The sequence below is a fragment of the Arvicanthis niloticus genome, chromosome 23 (genome assembly GCF_011762505.2).
Source record: "Arvicanthis niloticus isolate mArvNil1 chromosome 23, mArvNil1.pat.X, whole genome shotgun sequence".
In the NCBI taxonomy this organism is placed as follows: Eukaryota; Metazoa; Chordata; class Mammalia; order Rodentia; family Muridae; genus Arvicanthis; species Arvicanthis niloticus.
In genome coordinates this window covers 44,495,207-44,513,390 of record NC_133430.1, presented here as the reverse complement: position 1 = coordinate 44,513,390, position 18,184 = coordinate 44,495,207, and the positions used below count along the sequence as shown (strand labels likewise).

At 43.1% G+C, this 18,184-nt stretch overlaps 1 protein-coding gene across 1 annotated transcript in view; it reads right to left on the bottom strand.

Annotated features, from left to right (window-relative positions):
• Nucleotides 1–342: 342 nt before the first annotated feature.
• The window catches only part of L3hypdh (trans-L-3-hydroxyproline dehydratase), a 642,804-nt gene continuing 624,962 nt past the window's right edge, over nucleotides 343–18,184 (bottom strand). The window contains exon 6 of the transcript XR_013106783.1: nucleotides 343–368. The gene's annotated coding sequence lies outside the window, so the exon portion shown is untranslated. The remainder of the gene's footprint in view (nucleotides 369–18,184) is intronic.

Genomic DNA, 18,184 nt, shown 5'->3' with positions numbered 1-18,184 from the left:
GGCCGAGCCGCTCTGGCTCCTGGCGGGTCGCAGTCCAGGAGCCATCTGGATTTGAGAATGAAAGACACGCACGCGTACCAGTTAATTTTTGACATGCCTTGACTTGCTCAAAGGCTGGGCACTCCTAAACTCCTAAACCTAAACCTTCCCCTGCTAGCAAACCTAGCAAACGCTCCTCTTCGGTACTCTTTTTTTTTTTTTTTTTTTTTTTTTTTTTTTTTTTTGGTTTTTCGAGACAAAGTTTCTTTGTGTAAGTCTGGCTGTCCTGGAACTCACGCTGTAGACCAGGCTGGCCTCGAACGCAGAAATCCACCTGCCTCTGCCTCCCAAGTGCTGGGATCAAAGGCGTGCGCCACCACCGCCCGGCCCTCTCCGGTACTCTTAAACGTTGCCCTGCTACCTCAGGCCCTAGGAAGTGGCCAGTGGCCACCTACCTGAATTCTTACATGCTGGTTGGCTTTTTCTCCTGCAGCACTATGTCCCATCCTTTTTCCCTGAGTCATGGTGATTTTCCCTCTTCCTTCCCCAGTCCCCAGCCCATACAAATCTCCAGGTCCTGCCTCATTCTACCTGCCCAGCCTTTGGCTGCACGGCAATTCTTTATTGCCAGTCAAATACAGCTGGGGGCAGAGAACCTCAGAGTCTCAGAACGCGACCTTTAGGCAGCCAAATTGAATTGAGACAGCATTAGAACCAATGCCTAACACAGGGTCACAAAATAAACACCTTGGAGGTCATGTATTTTCTCCTTACTAGTATAAAAGAGAACCCCAGAGTTTTATGGATGCTGCCATTTTGTCTTGTGTGTATAGCAACATTAACCAAGATGGTGGTAAAGTCACATTGCCTTCCTTAGGATCTCATTGGCAAAGATGGCGTCCAAATCACATGGTTGCTCCTACCTTGATGAAGTCCCATAGCCAAGACAGCAGCAAACCGCATGCTTGCTTACTGTTCAAGGTGAACTCAGCTACATGATAAAGTGAATTCATCCCCTATCAGGGTATGAATCCTTGGGGTGAATTTAACATTTTATAAACCACATGTGGATTATTACATCTTTTTCTTTAAAAAAGACACTTTAGTTAGGTAGGGTTCTGTGGAGACTGGATGAAATGGTACCAATGGCCTAGGCAGGTATAGCCAAAATACCAAAATAAAGACACAGGAAGGAATTTTGTACTCTCAGCTCAAGAAGCTGAGCCCATAAGAAGGTGATAGATTAATTAGAACCACGGCAGGAGGCTTCTTCCAGGATTTCAGAAGAGTAACTTCCTAAGGAATGGTACTGACCCAGTTCTAGGATGGGGAGAGAACTAGGCTGTTTGCCTTCCTTTTCCCAGTCAGTGTCAGAGGGCTGACCTGAGGTTAGGGGTTTGGAGGACATCGGGTCTGGAGTAGAAAAGCCAAGTCCCGGACAGAGGATTTGAAAGTCAAAAGTACAGGCCATGTGTGGCTGCTGTCCAATTGATATATGGACCAGATGTTAATGGAGAGATAAATGAGAGTAGTGGATCTGAGGTCAGAGAGACCCAACGTTTTGCAATTTAATTTTAGACATGCCAAAGGGCACAGACTGGAACCCATCTAGGAAGGCAGAGGAGAGGAGGCTACAGCTCTTCCCTAAGTCACCACCTAGGGCTGGAGAGAGGCAGGCTCAGTGGGCAAATCAATTCCCAGAAGAGGGAGGAAATCAGTCAAGAAAAGGGGGGCTCTCAGAGGCTATGGTGAAGCACGTCTGCTCTGGAGGACAGAAGATAGACAGAAAGACAAAAGACAGACAGACAGGCAGATAGACAGAGGAAGGCAGAGGAGGGGGAAAGAACCAAATTGAGTTTACATGACCCACCAAACCCAAAGGTTTCAAGTCATGACTGGTAGCCACTAAGCTACAGTGAACTTGGAGAGCATTCCTGCTCTCAATGGTTTGGGTCTCAGAAAAGAGGAGGCAGGAAAAGAGAGAAAGGAATGGTTGCCCTGAGAGAAAGAGAGAAGCTGAGGTATAGTACCCTCAAACCCTTGCTGGGTTTTGGCACAAAATATTAGATGGTATCTGATGGAGAAGACTTGGAAATGAGACAGTCAAGCACATCTCCAGAAGCAGGATTGTTCATCACAGCAACTGAAGGACCACAGTTTCTTCACAGAAGTGGAGGCTACACACACAGGGGTACAGAAGACTTGGAATGCCATAGAACGGAAAGAGAGCAACTTCAGGGATAGAGGCTCTACCTGCAGGTCAGTTCTCCTACTGTCTCAAAGTGGTAGATACTACTCCAAGAGGGATGTCGAACCTCTTATCACCAGTGTCCCAGAACCCAGCTGTGGTGGTTGAATGAGACTGGCCCCTACAGACTCATCTAGTTGAATACTTGGTGAACTGTTGGGGAAGGATTAGTCGGTAAGGCCTGGTTGGAGGAGGTGTGTTACCTGTCATGGGAGTGAGGGTGGACTTTGAGGTTTCAAAAGCTTACTCTGCCTTAGTCTCTCTTTCTTTGCCTCTCTCTCTCTCTCTCTCTCTCTCTCTCTCTCTCTCTCTCTCTCTGCAGATCAGGATGTAAAGCTCTCAGCTGTTGATCCAGCGACATTCCTGTCTGCATCCCACCTTGATCATGGACTAATCCTCTAAAGTTTTAAGCAAGCCCTCAATTAAATGCTCTCTTTTATGAAAGTTACCTTGGTCAAGGTGTTTCTTCACAGCACTGGGACAGTGACTAAGACATTAATTAATAGCCTACAAATGTCACCAGTGAAGTCAACTTTCCTGTCCCGAATGTTTCTGTTCACCTGAGGCTTTTCGAGGATTAATCTTTCACCTGCTGTTTGAGATGGAACCCAGGACCTCATAAATGTTGACATCACAATTGATGTATGTTTTTATTTTTAGTGGAAAAGAATTTGAGCATTACTATTTAAGAATCATTCAACTGGTTAATCTCAGTCTAAAGTCTCAGAATTCTGTTTTATGCAGAGGTTTCACAAAACTTAAGAATTAACTACATGACCATGTTTAGGACTGTTTTGCTCATGAACTTTGTTCCCTGTCTGTCATTTGGACCCTTTTGTTTAATATGATGAGTCTTTAAGAGGTGGAGATAAACATTTTATGTTGGGAGCCGACTTTAGCAGAAAGCGGCTAGATCAACTTTGCAGCCATCTGGAACCATATTCCCTGACGAAAGATTTGGTTTTCAATAGCCTACAACAGCTGAAGCACACTCTGATATCCCACATATTTTGTGTTGCTGTTTACTGCCCCCAGCTGCAAGGTGCACTTGGTGGCCACGCCTGCAAGGCATGCAGTTCACGTGCTGTCCACGTGCTATCTACACCATACATGCTTATAAGGTGCATGTGCTATCCACGCCTGCAAGGCATTGCAGTGCACGAGCTGTCCACGCTATAGACGCCTGTAAGGCTTACATCATATCAACATCTGCAAGGCACGTGGTATCCACGCGCCTACAAGGCACGTGGCAAAAGCCTATAAATAGCTCAGAATTCCCTTCAATAAACGAGACTTGATCAGAATCTCTGTCTTGTCTCCATTCTTCGCGTCTCTTCCCCTTTATCCCCACTCTCTCTCTCGCTAGACCCTGACCCTCGGACCGGAACGAGCAGTATGGGCTGCAACAGTTTTAGAAGCGACTCTCAGAAAATTAGGCTGGGCCGTGTGGCTGTTATCTCTTTGTTTGGAAAATGTCCTTTAGCAACAAAATGCACCGAGATCTGGCTTCCTTTGATGTCACACATAATGCCGTTTATTGTGTCTTGGAAACAATAGTGTCTATACAGCATGCACATTGCTGCAGTCTTTAATTAGTCTACATCCCTTGATTTGATCTGTTCCTCTGGGTCCTTGACCCCTGACTTTTTTGACTCCAGAAAGGTTATAGGTACAGATCTATTTGTCTGCAAAGAAGGTCATTTAGTCTCCTCTTTGCCCACCCCTTTTCCCTTTCCAGGAAATAATTCATTCTGATATGAAATAGATAGGATGATAGCTTATCATAGAAACTCCCAAGACCCCAGGGCCTCTGCTTCCTTGAAAAATTGCTAAGCTGAATTTGATGTCATAGAAATCAACTTCCTGAAGCCCAGAATTACTCTGCCCTTTTGGTATTACCCAGCCTTAGCTAATATGATCAACTAAGGACAGAGGAGAATCGGGGATTTCTCCCCCACTGTCCTAAATGCCGGCAAATCCGTTGAAGGAACGTTTTAAAATTCAGAAGGATGTGAAAATATGCATGAATAGGTAATTGTGACTAGGAGGGGCGGGGGAGGGGACATAGGCCTTGGGCACAGATTCTTCATTAGTTAGGAATTAGAGTAGCTGCTAAGGAGAATCAAGATGTTATCTCTGCCCTCTCTCTAAAAGTTCATTATCATTTTAAAAGAATTCAATGGAGTTGTAAAGATTATAGGATTCTGAGTCAGGCTGCCTCGCTTGGAATATCAGCCGCGCTGTTAATTAGGTGTGTGATCCAGAAAGAGTTACTTTACTCACTGTGATTTACATCTGGGAGATGGGAATTCCAGTTACATGCTGCAGTGTAACAATTACTGAAACACTGGATGTTATAACGCAATACCCTGTGTACTAAATCACGTGATTTTGTATGTCAGGCATTTGTGCAGACATTTGCTGGCACTCCTCATGCTTGGTGGCACTCGGCTAGCAGCTATTACTTCCAAAGGACCCAGGATCCCTTGTGGTCTGGCACTTTGATGAGGATTGGCTAGAAGTTGGGCTGAGCCCCTTTCTAGGTGGAGTCATAAGCAGGTGCCTTATCAGTAGAGCAGTAATGCTGCAACCTTTAATACAGTTCCTCACGTTGTGTGACCCCCACCATAAAATTACTTTGTTGCAACTTCAAACGGTAATTTTGCTACTGTTATGAGTTGTAATGTAAATATCTGTGTTTCCCAGTGGTCTTAAGTAACCCCTGTGAAAGGGCCATTTGATCCGCAAACGGGTTGAGAACCACTGTAGAGGCTCAGGGTCCAAAAGTGAAGGAACTAGAGAAGGATGCTCTTAAGGTTCGGGCCTGGCAACTAGCACTACATCACTTCCCTGTGAAGCTAGTCACCAAAGTCATCTAGAGCCCGCAGAGAGTCAGGGCGGGGATGACCTCTCTCTCACCCTCTCTTGGAAGGAATGCCAAACCGTTTGTGGCCGGGTTTAATCTGCCACAGATGGGATGTATAATAGTGTTAATTTAATCAGTGATTGTGAGAATTAAATAAAACAATACATATAAAGTACTCAACAGTTTTATGAGGCTTTTCCTGGGGAGACACGAGTAAGTGTCTATTCACCCCCAGGTGAGTGCTGAACAGCAGACCAAAGCAATGGACATTCAAGTCGAGCTCAGTGAGCCTAGAGCTTATGGGGTAGCAGGAGCACTGGTGACTCAGAAGCAACCGCGTCATTGAGAGGCCCACCCAGCATGGGTGATGATCCATGAACTCTGTACACCTCGAGTTCTTGACGCAGCCTGAAGGCATCAGGTCTGGTTGGAGAGCAATCTCTCTTCCGCCATTGCTTACTAGTTTCATAACCTTGGAGAGGGGCTTTGTAAATCTTGTAACTTTCAGGAGCTTTCTGAGTTTCATTTACCTCCTGAACCATATTGGCCTCTCTCCTCTTTTCGGAGAATCTGTTTTAATTGGGAGGCAACAGCTACCTAAGAGACCACCATAGATTAAATGTAGGTTTATATTGATTCTTAATGCACAAATGTACACACACAGTATGAGACACATATAATATATACTACCTGGCATGTAAATTTTATAGAAGCTACATGTATTGTTAGTTCAATGTAAGGATTTCCCTAGCTCTATAAAGATTTCAAAAGTGACATGCACTGTGCACTGTTCTTCTAGGATGCTAGATAGCAGTAGTCACAATTCCCAGTCAGCCATGGTCACTGGAAATGCTGGGCGCCCTGCAGTGTTGCCAAGGTGTGACAAGGGCCAATAGGTTGGATCTGGTAAGTGCATTTTTTCACATATTTCCAACTTATGATGGGTTTATTGGGAAGTAACCCTATTGTAATTTGAGAATCATCAGTGTGTATATGTTATAGATAACCTAACATGTAATTTTAGTAATAACTAAGTAGTGGGGACATGTATACTGACATTCTTAAGTTATCTCTTTATCAAACTTCATAGTATTCCCCAGTGAATTACCTTCATCATGGGGGAGGGGATAGATGGATCCTTGCAGGAAGGCATCACAGTTTATGCCAATTTGACATAAGCTACACATACTAGGGAAGAGGACATCTCAGTTGGGGAATTGCCTCCATCAGACTGGCCTATGGGCACATCCATGAGCATTTTCTTAGCTGCTAGCTGAAGTAGGAGGTCCCAGTCACTGTGCCTTCCCTGTTCAGATAGGCCTGGGATAACAAAGGTGGTTAAATAGGTCAGGGAGACACGAGCTAGTAAGTGTGCTCTCTGTGGCCTATGCCTCTATTCGTGACGTCAGGTTTCTGCCTTTAACTCCCACTTTGGTTTCCTTCGATGATAGACTGTAATCTGTAAGCTAAAACAAAACCCTTCCTCCACAAACTGGTTTTGGTCAGCTTTTTGTCACAGTAATAGAAAAGCAAACCAGGACTAACATGCTTTGTTATTTTATTACTGTGTGTGTGTGTGTGTGTGTGTGTGTGTGTGTGTGTGTGTGTGTGTGAAGAGCCTTTTGAGAGAGAAGTTTCAAATATAAAACAGGACCCTACAAGAAAAAGCTATTAGGACAGAGGTGCCTATGGCTTTATGACAATGTTTCATGAAGGCCAAGTATCTAGAGTCAAGAAATCCCATCTATGGTGAAATTAAAGAATGTGTACTTAACCAAAGGAGAAGTGCCAGACAGAGACAGCCGCATTCGAGGAAGCTGAAGATGTTTCAGGATGATTAGCTGTGACTGTGAAGCTGGCAGGGTCACCTTCCCAACATGAGATGCATTTGTCAACGGAAGAGCATGGAAGGCAGAAAGCCAAGCAAGCTTGAGAATCCTAAAAATTTCTTTTTAGGGTTTATTTATTTTATGTGTGTGAGTACACTGTCACTGTCTTCAGACACACCAGAAGAGGGCATCAGATCCAATTACAGATAGTTATGAGCCATCATATGGTTGCTGGGAATTGAACTCAGGACCTCTGGAAGAGCAGTCAGTGCTCTTAACCACTGAGCTATCTCTCCAGCCCCAGATTCTTTTTCTTAAGGTTAAAAGTTGAAAGCAACTCTGGGCAGTGGTGGCACACGCCTTTAATCCCAGCACTTGAGAGTCAGAGGCAGGTGGATTTCTGAGTTCAAGGCCAGCCTGGTCTACGGAGTGAGTTTCAGGACAACCAGGGCTACACAGAGAAACCCTGCCTCAAAAAACAAAATCAAAACAAACAAACAAACAAACAAACAAAAAAACCCAACCAAACAAAACCCCCCCAAAACAAAAAAGGTTGAGAGCATCAGAGAAGAAATTCCTGAGTGTGGAGTTGGGGGAAATTCTCCATTTTTCACTTCAAATGCAAGTAAGAGAGCTTTATCTCATTATATCAGAATGACAGGCAAGCCACTCCAATCACCACTGAAGAAGACAAACACAGCCAGAGCCACTGTGGGTGGACAGGTGTCCTGATGTATGCCCTGAGGACAGAGGAGGCAGCCTTCCTGTTCTCTGGGTTCAGTGCAGCCAGCAGCCACTGTGATCTTTTTGCCTTTATTCTGGCTGCTCAGCTGTGTTGATGAGCTGATGGTCTTCAGTTCAGTTTTCAATCAACAATCAAAATCTTCCCCTAATTTACTGGGATAAATTGTTTGTAAATTAAAGAAGATTGACATTTTTATATGTGCCTAGAGGTGCCCAAGATGTACCTAGTTTATTATCATTTGTCTTTATGACACATTTTTCCTAAACAGATGATTTAATTACATAAATATTTAACTTTCCTTTATAGAGTCTAAATTTTATATGTATTGCCTAGAAACCATTTCTTTTTACCATGATTTAAAGTTAATGAATTTTAAATTCCATCTATTCCTATAATGGCTTTATCTTTTAAGTCACCAATTAATCTGATTTAATAGTTTTATTAAAGTCTCTAATTAATCTAGATTAACTTGCTGTAAAGCCTGAGGATGAGAATCTATATTTATCTAAACTGATAACTAGTTTTTGCATTGCAATTTACAGATTAATTCATTCCCTTTCTGATTGTAATATACTGGATCCCCATATGTGTTATAAAGTTATTTTTATATTCTCTGGTCTATGCTTAATCTTCTCATTTTTTCCTTTAACAAACTACTTCTAATTCTTTTAGCTCCAGTTTAATATCTGCTGGGACTTGTCATTGTAGCTTCCTTGTATGCAAAGATCAGGGTTAAAATGTAATGGAGAAAATGCTCCATTTATAATATTAGTTATAAACACTGAGACCTGACTTAGCAAGAAACGAGCAGGTGCACATACTTAAAAAAAAAAAAAAAAAAAAAAAAAAAAAGCTCGGGCTGAGAATGCAAGAGAAAGCTAAAGGCGTGTCCTGATCCGGGCTCAGAAGGGGACAGTGCTGAACCCAGAGACTGAGCAGAGTGATGGCTAAGCCAAAACCTTACGGAATACTTGTGAGTTTGTCCCAGAGAAACCAACGTGAAATAATTCCAGGAAAGTCCTGTTCATTTTGACAAATTATGAATTCTGCTTTTTCTCCATTTGGGTTTTTTAATTCTCCGAAATGACTCGTGCTTGTGCCAAAAAGCATAGCGAGCGTCACAGAGGTTTGGTACCACAGACCTGGAGAGTTTCGGATAGCACACCCGGTTCCCCATGTCGTGTATCTGCACTGTTCATAATTACATGTGACCTCAGCCATGTCAAATTATTAGTCATTTAAAGATGGGTAAATTGAGGCATAGAGAAGCAAGTATTTGTTCAAGGCTACGTGCTTAAGTGGTAGACCTACAAGCTTGGCTTTTAAATTGCTACCCTTTACCTTTGTTGTTGCACGCTCTCTGTCTGTCTCTCTCTCTCTCTCTGTCTCTATCTGTTTCTCTGTCTCTCTCTCTCTCTGTCTCTCTCTCTCTCTCTGTCTCTCTCTGTCTCTCTCTCTCTCTCTCTCTCTCTCTCTCTCTCTCTCTCTCTCTCTCTCTCTCTCTCTCTCTTTCGCGTAGTGACATTTAAATTTAACCCAGGGCCTTGTGTATTTCAAGCATACTCTCTGCTTGCTTGAACAAGGTTCCTGAATACCCAACACAACTTTTTAAAAAAGCAAAATTTCCCTTCCATTAGGTAAGTAATCCAAGAAAAAAAGCCACTCAGCACACAGGCTTCATCTTCTAGACTCTTGTGTCTGGTTCCGCTATGTACATATAATCATATAAGATGTTTTCGTAAAGTAGAGTAATTTAATATGTGTGGTGTTCTGCACTTTGTCATTAAACACAATGCGAAGGACTCCCCCTTGTCAGTGCATATATAACCATTATATTCTTTTTTGGGGGGGGTGTCTAGGATATAGATACACTGTAATTGAACTGCCCTTTATAAATGTGCATTTAGTATGTGACCTCAGATTGTCACTGTGTTTCCTCTGTCTTCACTCAGCTGTCATTAGGTTTCATTATTTCACTGAAAGCCTCATTTTGGCCCTCTCCACTGTGCCACTGAAGGTTGGATCCTAGACAGTCTGCGTTGTCTTCACTGGGACTAGAAGAAGAGTCTGCCTCGCCCCAGAGACCTTCCCTTTCCTCACTTAGGCAATCCAGATCATTTTCTGAGTTGAATTTATTCAGTAGATTGAGCGCTATTTTTTTCTTTCATTTCTTATCACTGGCCCACTTCTTTCTTGACATTTACTTCCTACCCCCATCTTTGAAACTATTCTTCAGACACATCCTGTATACTGTTGGCAGTTTCTCTTTCAGGGCTATCTGGTCTTTATCTCCCAAGGTTATTATACGAAATCAGTCATGATAATGAACATTTAGATTTTTCCCCTTGAGCTAGGGTTCAAATGAAAACTTACCGTACTCAACTGATTTCCTCTGCAAGAGCAACAGTTGGGAGAAGGTGAGCCCACACAGAGTCTTTCCTTTCTTTTACTTTTACAACTGAGAAGAAACTGAGCATAGGGAGGTTAAGAAAATTGTGTAAAACTTAGAAAGGAAAAAAAGAAGAGGGAAGGAAAGGGGAGAGGGAGCGAGGGAGAGAGGGAGGGAGAAGGGGTGGGAGGGAGGGAGAAGGGAGGGAAGGAGGTACAGACACATGGGAGGGGAGAAAGGGAAAAAAAAATTGAACTCTAAGAAAGTCCAAAACTTGGAGCTAGGGTGAAGACATATCTAACATTCAAGGATTTATTATGTGTGTGTGTGTGTGTGTGTGTGTGTGTGTGTGTGTGCGCGCGCGCGCGCGCGCGCACGGTGGGGCTGGGAACACGTGCATGAGCATGTCTGTTGGTGCCTGTAGAGGGCAGAAAAGAGAGCTAGGTCCTCTGGAGCTGTGGTTACAGATAAGTGAGGGGCCTGCTGGCAGGATCTGAACTCAAGTCCTCTAGGAGAGCAACAATGTTCTGCTGAGCCATTTCTCCAGCTCAGGGTTTGCACACAGCTCCTGCCCTCTAGTCTTCCTCATCTCCCCTAAATTCTCACTGCATTCTATGGTTCTGAACACTGAGTGACCACAGGAAAGACGTCCATCCTTCTTGGATCCCCTTCCTTCTCTCGTCACCGGACATTGCCTCAAACATTTCTCATTGTTGTGTGTTGGCTCCAGTTCTCTTCTCCCCATTTCTCTCAGCATTTTATATTACCACAGCTGGGAGCATTTTTTTCCCCCTAAAATACAGCTTTGGCTTCCTTCCATCCTTTGAGTTTTCTTTGTATCAGTTTTTAAACATGTCGCACCATTCTCATAGACTTCCGAAGCTGGGAGGGCTTTCATCAGCTCTGTTATTATATATATATTTCTTCTTAATGGAAGAAAATTCAGTTATCCGCCATAGACCTCAGCAAAGCATCCTTCATTTTGATAAGTCAGTATCAGGTCTTTTTTTTTCCTAACAGAGTAGCTTTATTCCTTTTACAGCTCTTGAGTCTTCTTGTCTCCATGCCCTTTATGGAGACTGTTAGTAACTTCCCAGCTGTCTGTTCTTAGTGAGTGAGGGACGCTAAATGTTTGGACTTGAGACTCACTTTGATTTGTTTCTCACAAGGCCATTTCCCCCAGCACTCCTCTGAAGTGCTTTCTCACCCCTGCTGCTTGTAGTGCCATAAAGGAAGCCAGTTGAGAAGGGTTTGTCCTTCTGCTTCCCAGTTCATCCAGGGACCATGTGTCTCCCAGCACATGCCTTGCTTATCTACTGAGCATCTATACAATATGTTTAAGATGAAGAGACAAGAAATAAAAGGAGGAGGAGGAAGAGGAGAGAGAGGAAGAGAAAGAGGAGGAGGAGAAGGAGGAGGAAGAAAAAGAAAGAAAAAAGAGGAGGAGGAGGAGAAGGAGAAGACAGCCACCATTGTCTTCTCTTTCTGTATTAGAATGGTGAAACTCTTTTTCTAGATTTTTTCCTTGCAATTTCTTATTCATATGCTTTTTAAAAGAATATCTGTTTGCTTTGTCTCCCTCCTCTCCTGACACATTTGTTTTATCAGAGGCTCTAGTGATACCACAGGAAAGAGGAAGGCTTTTAAGCAAAACAGGTCTGATTGGAGTCTAGCTGTGTTGTTCACTATCCTACGCCACCCCTAATAAATTATGGAACGTCTCCCAGATGATTTTTTTCATCTTGGTGCTAAGAAAACCCACCCTGCGGTTGGGAGATGAGAAAAAAAAAACCACAGCACAATGCCAGTGTGTGCTCTTAGATAGAGGCTGTTGTCATCACCGATGTCCTTATTTGTTCCTGTGACCCACCAGATTCGTGTTTGATGATTTGGATTTAATTCTTTGGCCCTTCTCCATTTATGCTTCTTTTGGTTTGTTCTCTCTGTTATTCATTCATTTATTTGATATTTTACATGATTTCCACCTTATGTTCTGTCTGTCAGTACTTGTTGCATAGAAGAATAGATGGTTATTCTTTCACAGTTTGGGAGGTTGAGAGTGTGAAATCAAAGTGCTGGCTCCCCTAGGCAAGAATTCTTTTTTGTTTCTTCTGCGGTTCAGGTATTGGCCAGCAATCTTCAGAGGTTTTCAGCATTGTAGCTGCAGCACCCCCCACCTCTGCCTCTACTCCATTTGGTGTTCTTTGTGTGTATTTCAGTGTCCTTTCTTGGAAGGACACTAGTGATTAGATTTAGTGCTTCAGCAATCTAATAAGATATCATCTTAACTTGATAACATTGACAAAGACCTTGACTTTGAAGGAAGGTCATATTCACAGGTCTTTGGGGTTCCTTAGAGTCCTTGGAATTAGAGTTTCATCATTTCTAGAGGAAGGACATAATTCAACTGACAACCAAAGGAGAAAGACTTGGGTGGGGTAAGTTATCTGTATGATGTTCGGGTGTCAGAACCATTTGATGGTTGCTCAGCAGTCTATCGCTTTAGCAGCAGACTGGTTGCCTCGTGCCAGTTTCCATGATGTCATTCCTCTAAGCCTAAGCAGGCATTTGTTTTAGGTGCTGGCAAATGATATCATTTTGATAAATGAAATATGAAGGAACAGTTTTGAGAGGCACACACATTGGAATAGAAGTCATTTTTTTCCTTGTGATTTGGCACATTGTTAAACTGAAACAACGTCACCTCCTCTCTGGGCACTACTGAAGTCACACTGTTGTCATGTATATTTATCCTCAAATGCTCTAAATTGTGAATGGCTAAAAAAGTTATGAAGGGCAAAAGTCACTGTCTTTCTTTGCACATTGTTACCCCAGTGATTTCTGCCTTCCAGAATCCCCTATTTTGAAACCAGTGCTGCTAACGGGATGAACATAAGTCAAGCGATTGAGATGCTCCTGGACCTGATCATGAAGCGGATGGAGCGGTGTGTGGACAAGTCCTGGATTCCAGAGGGGGTGGTACAGTCCAGTGGCCATACCTCTGCAGATCAACTCAATGAGGAGAAGGAGAAGGGCTTATGTGGCTGCTGACACACCCAGTTAGCATCGTGGCAGCAGCGCATGGCCCCTGCCTGCCAGCTCTGCTGTAGAGACCAAGCCAGCAGGGTGAGATGAGCAAACAGCACATGGTATGCCAAGCGCCCCTCCTCATCTCCAGTATGATTGACTCAGCATCCATTTGTGATTCTTGCAGCTTATATGACTTAGTCTATGAATTGGGGGAACTATTTCACAGAGCCAAAAGTGTCTAAAGCCCATGGTGGCAGGTCATTTAGGGATCCAAGATTTCAGGCATGAAATATTTCATCTGTTACATAAAATGCTGATGGTCCTGTTGCCTGCCTTAACACAGACAGACCTAGAGTTCCATTGAAGACATTAAGATGTTTGAGCAACTGGCCTGGCAGTGGTGGCGCACGCCCAGCCAGTTGCTCAAACATCTTAATGTCTTAATCTTAATGTCTTAATGTCATCTAATCCCAGCACTTGGAAGGCAGAGGCAGGCGGATTTCTGAGTCCGAGGCCAGCCTGGTCTATAGAGTGAGTTCCAGGACAACCAGGGCTATACAGAGAAACCCTGTCTCAACCCCCGCCCCCCCGCCCCCCCCCCCCAAAAAAAAGTTTGAGCAACAAAAAGCTAGCGAGGTCTTGAGAATCCAGATTTCAAAATCCATCCTGTAGAATTAATTACTCTCAAACACATGGATCAATGTGTTTGTGCATTGCTTTAACTTAGCCTTCCCTTTGACATGAACATAAACAGGTGGTGGCCATATCTATAGACTCTGAATAGACCGGGTTGACTCACTGTGAGTTTGGCGGTGGTGGGAAGGGTTTGTAGAGTTGGGGTGGATGAAGTACGTAGGGATCAAGTTTAGTCAGATTGTCTAGCTCTTACCCGAGGGGTCATGGAGACCCTTGTGTTTATCTGCGGTGTGTTGGTTAAGTCCTCATCTGAACACCATTCATGCTTCTGCTGTATGTATGTATGTTTGTATGTATGTATGTATGGTCTCTTCATATGTATGTATGTTGGGTCTAGCACCTCAGGCTCTGCTTTCACTGGTCTGTAGACTGCCAATCTGACTTTTCGATCAAGCTTTGGTGGTGGTGGTGTTTCCCAGTTTGTTTTCTCCCCCATTAATGTAACTGAAGGTATCTCTTTTGTAATTAAACTGCATGTTTATTTGCTACCTGGAGAGAGATCAACTTCTGTATTTAAGCAGTCACAGTTGTATGCCAGTATAAGAGACATGTTCCGTAGCCTGCAGCTTTCACTGGGAATGTACGCACTGATGGTTTTTAACAGTATAAAGGAAAACATGTACTTTGCATGGTAGTTTCTTTTTTTCTTTTTCTATCTTTTTTCTCTTTTCTTTTCTCTCTTTCTTTTTTCTAAGACAGGGTCTTATTATGTAGTTTCTGGATGGCCTGAAACTCCCTTTGTAGACTAGACTGCCCTCAAACTCATAGAGATCCACCTGTTTCAGCCTCCTAAGTGCTGGGATTAAAGTGTGGTCATCACACCTGGTTCTCAGAAGACTTTTAAAAATTGAACATCTATCATTTATTGGCATTGTGCTTTAACCCCCCTCCCCATAAACATAGCCATGGCTACTAAGCTTTTTCTGTTCTTGAAATGTAGGACTCGGGCTGGTGAGATGGCTTAGCAGTTAAGAGCACTGACTGCATTTCCATAGGTCCTGAGTTCAATTCCCAGCAACCACATGGTGGTTCACAACCATCTGTAATGGGATCTGATTTCCTCTTTTGTGGTGTCTGAAGACAGCTACAGTGTACTCAATACATAAACTAAAGAAATAAATCTTTTTTCTTTTTCTTTTCTTTTTTTTTTTTTTTTTAAAGAAAGACAGAAATAAAGGACTCTTTGAAACACCGAAGTTGTCACTGAGGCCTAGGCATCTGGATCCTATATACCTAAACCATGGGGCCCATCACAGCCGTGCCTTCCAGCATTGCTCTAAGACTTGAGTGGAGTGTATCGCATGCTAGGGCACATTTCTTAATACAAACTTGTTAATATGCCTGTGAATACAAACAAGTTAATATGCCTGGTGTCGGTGGTGTACTCCTTTAATCTCCGGGACTTGGGAGGCAGAGGCAGGCATTGAGTTTGAAGCTGGGCTGATCTATAGAGTGAGTTTCAGGACAGCCAGAGCTACATAGTGAAATCCTGTTTAAAAAAAACCAAACAAAAGTTAATGTTTGCACAGTGCGGGGTTCACGTAGTAGATCCACAGTCAGATTCCACTCCTGTTGGCTCCACATCAGGCACGGGACTTAATGTGTGTGATAATTGCCCAACACAAGAACTGCCTTGAGGGGCTGGAGAGATGGCTCAGTGGTTAAGAGCACTGACTGCTCTTCCAGAGGTCCTGAGTTCAAGTCCCAGCTACCACATGATGGCTCACAACCATCTGTAATGGGATCTGATGCCCTCTACTGGTGTGTCTGAAGACAGCAACTGTGTACTCATATATGCATTGTACTCATATACATAAAATAAATAAATCTTTAAAAAAAAAAAAAAAGAACTGCCTTGAGTTGTGGAAACAAAACTGTATTTGCTTTGAAAATGGTTTAAATTTGATATAAAATAACCGTTCTTTTTGTCACTGTATTTTTCTATTTACAAATCCATGTAAAAGCAAATGCTTTTCAGTAAACTTGTGCCAATTAAATAATAATAATAATAATAATAATAATAATAATAATAATAATAACAATAACAATAATAAAAAAATAAAAGAGGTCCAGTATATCAAGATTCAGTGAATATTTCAAACTAGGAATTGTAATGTCAAAGGAACCCGAGTTCAGGAACACAGAGGCCATTGAGGAACCTGGCCAAAACAGCATCCAGGGAAGACAACTCCAAACAGTTTTTTTTTTTTTTTTTTTTTTTGGTTAATTTTATTTCATGTGTATGAATGTTTGCCTGAACATATCTGTGTCCCTTGTGTGTACATGTCCTTGAAGACCAGAAAAGAACATTCGATTCTTTGGGACTAGAGTCACAGACAGTTGTCAGCTGCCATGTGGTTGCTGGGAATTAGACTTGGGTCCTCTGGAAGAGCAGCCAGTGCAAGGCATAGCTAAAAAGATGGGGGCGTAGCTGAAGTGAGGATCCAACCGGGGTCTTTAAGTGTGTGTGCTCACAACACTTCTATAGGTGCTTAATCTGCACCAGCACTGGTGCTATGCACATCTGCAGATGGGAATTCATCAAAGACAAACAAAAAACAACAAAACAGGGAAACCACATGACTACTCCTAAGTGTGGTGGGGGAGGAAGTTCATTATAGATGTGTGGATGAGCATAGGCAGAGGCAGACACATCGGGGACAGTCCAAAGAAGCTTGACCCTGAACCATGGGAGAAGGGGAGGGGAAGAGAGAGAGAGAGGGGCCCATCAGCCAGGAGGACAAACATACAAAACGGGGTGCAGGTATCCAAAATGTTTGGATTATATAGAGAAGAGCCTCTGGGGGAAGGGCACAAAGACCAAAACCTTAAATTTGCCTCCAGATCTTCTCCCAGACTAGAGTTACCTTGTAAGGTGTCCTCAAGAAGCAACTAGGCTTCTGATAGACTAGTAATTTCACCCAAATAATAGACTACTGTTAAAAACAAAAACAAACAACAAAACCCCCAAAACAAATAAAAAAACAAAACAAAACAACAACAAAACCAAAATCCAGTGTCCTGTTGTAGACATGGTGGAAACACAATCATTAATTCCAGAACTGGGAGGCAGAGGCAGGCAGACAGATCTCTGTGAGTTCAGGGCCAGCCAGGGCTAATTTGTGAGACCTTGTCTCAAAATAACACACAAGATACAATGAGCAGTGACCATCTTTAAGAAGCCCACACCCACTCTGCAAGGTATGACTTTTTCTTCATGGTGCTTTATTTCCTAACCCTCACACATAAGCCTACATTAAAATGCCTTTAGGAGCTAGAATTAAGGCGGGTTGGGGAGTGGGCAGAGTTGAGCTTTGGGGGCTCCTAGGGGTGTATGTGGCAGGCATACACCTTTAATCCCAGCATTCAGGAAGCAGAGGCAGGCCAATCTTTTGAGTTCAAACCCAGCCTTGTCTACAGAGTGAGTTCCAGGACAGTTAGGGCTACACAGAGAAACCATGTCTTATACTCCCCCACCCCACAAAAACCTTTAGTAAAACATCCTCTCCTTCAGAAACTGGAGAGTCCTACAATTCTTCTCCTTCTACTTCTCCTTCTCTTCTTCCTCCTCTCCTTCCCCATCCTCCTCCTCCTCTTCCTGCTCTTCCTCCTCCTCTTCTTCTTCCTCCTCCTCCTCCTTCTTTTAAAGACATTTTTCTATGTATATGTAGCCCTGGCTGTCCTAGAACTCACAGAGTTTGACCTGGCTCTGTCTCCCGAGTGCTGGAATTACAGGTCTGTGCTACCATTGCCTGCTACTCTGGAATTATTTTTAGTGTCCAAGCAACAGATACTGGTTTGGTTTGGGCTGCCTTTGTGTTGAGCATCCCAAAATACCAACAGTGGGACGATGTTTCAAAAGAAAACAGAAAGGAAAATCTTTTGTTCACAACTGTTAGCCAGGCATGGTGTACATGCATGTAACCCCAGCATCTGGGAAGCTGACACAGGAGGATCCTAAGTCTGAGGGGAACTTGGGCTATATGGTGAGGCCCAGGTGGCCTGGGCTACTGTGTGAGAGTGTCTCCAAAGCAGACAAACAAACAAAACCAAAAATGGATGCTATAGCCACTTCAATAAAATCACAAGGACTTTATCTTGTTAAGATGTGCACTGTTCACCAGTTTGACCAGATTGTAAATATATAGATTTCCTGTTGAAGCTATTGTAGTCTCGAGAGTCTCAGGGGCTGAAGGGAAGCTTTGGAGTTAAGAACGTGTACTTCTACTGAGGACTCAGTTTGATTCCCAGTATCCACGTCAGCTGACTCATAAGAGCCAATAATCCTGTCCCACCAGGACACTTGCCCTCACTAGTACATAACATCAACACAGACACACATACCCACACGTAATTAAACATAATAAAAATAATACAAATCTTAAAATGTAAAGCTTTAAGC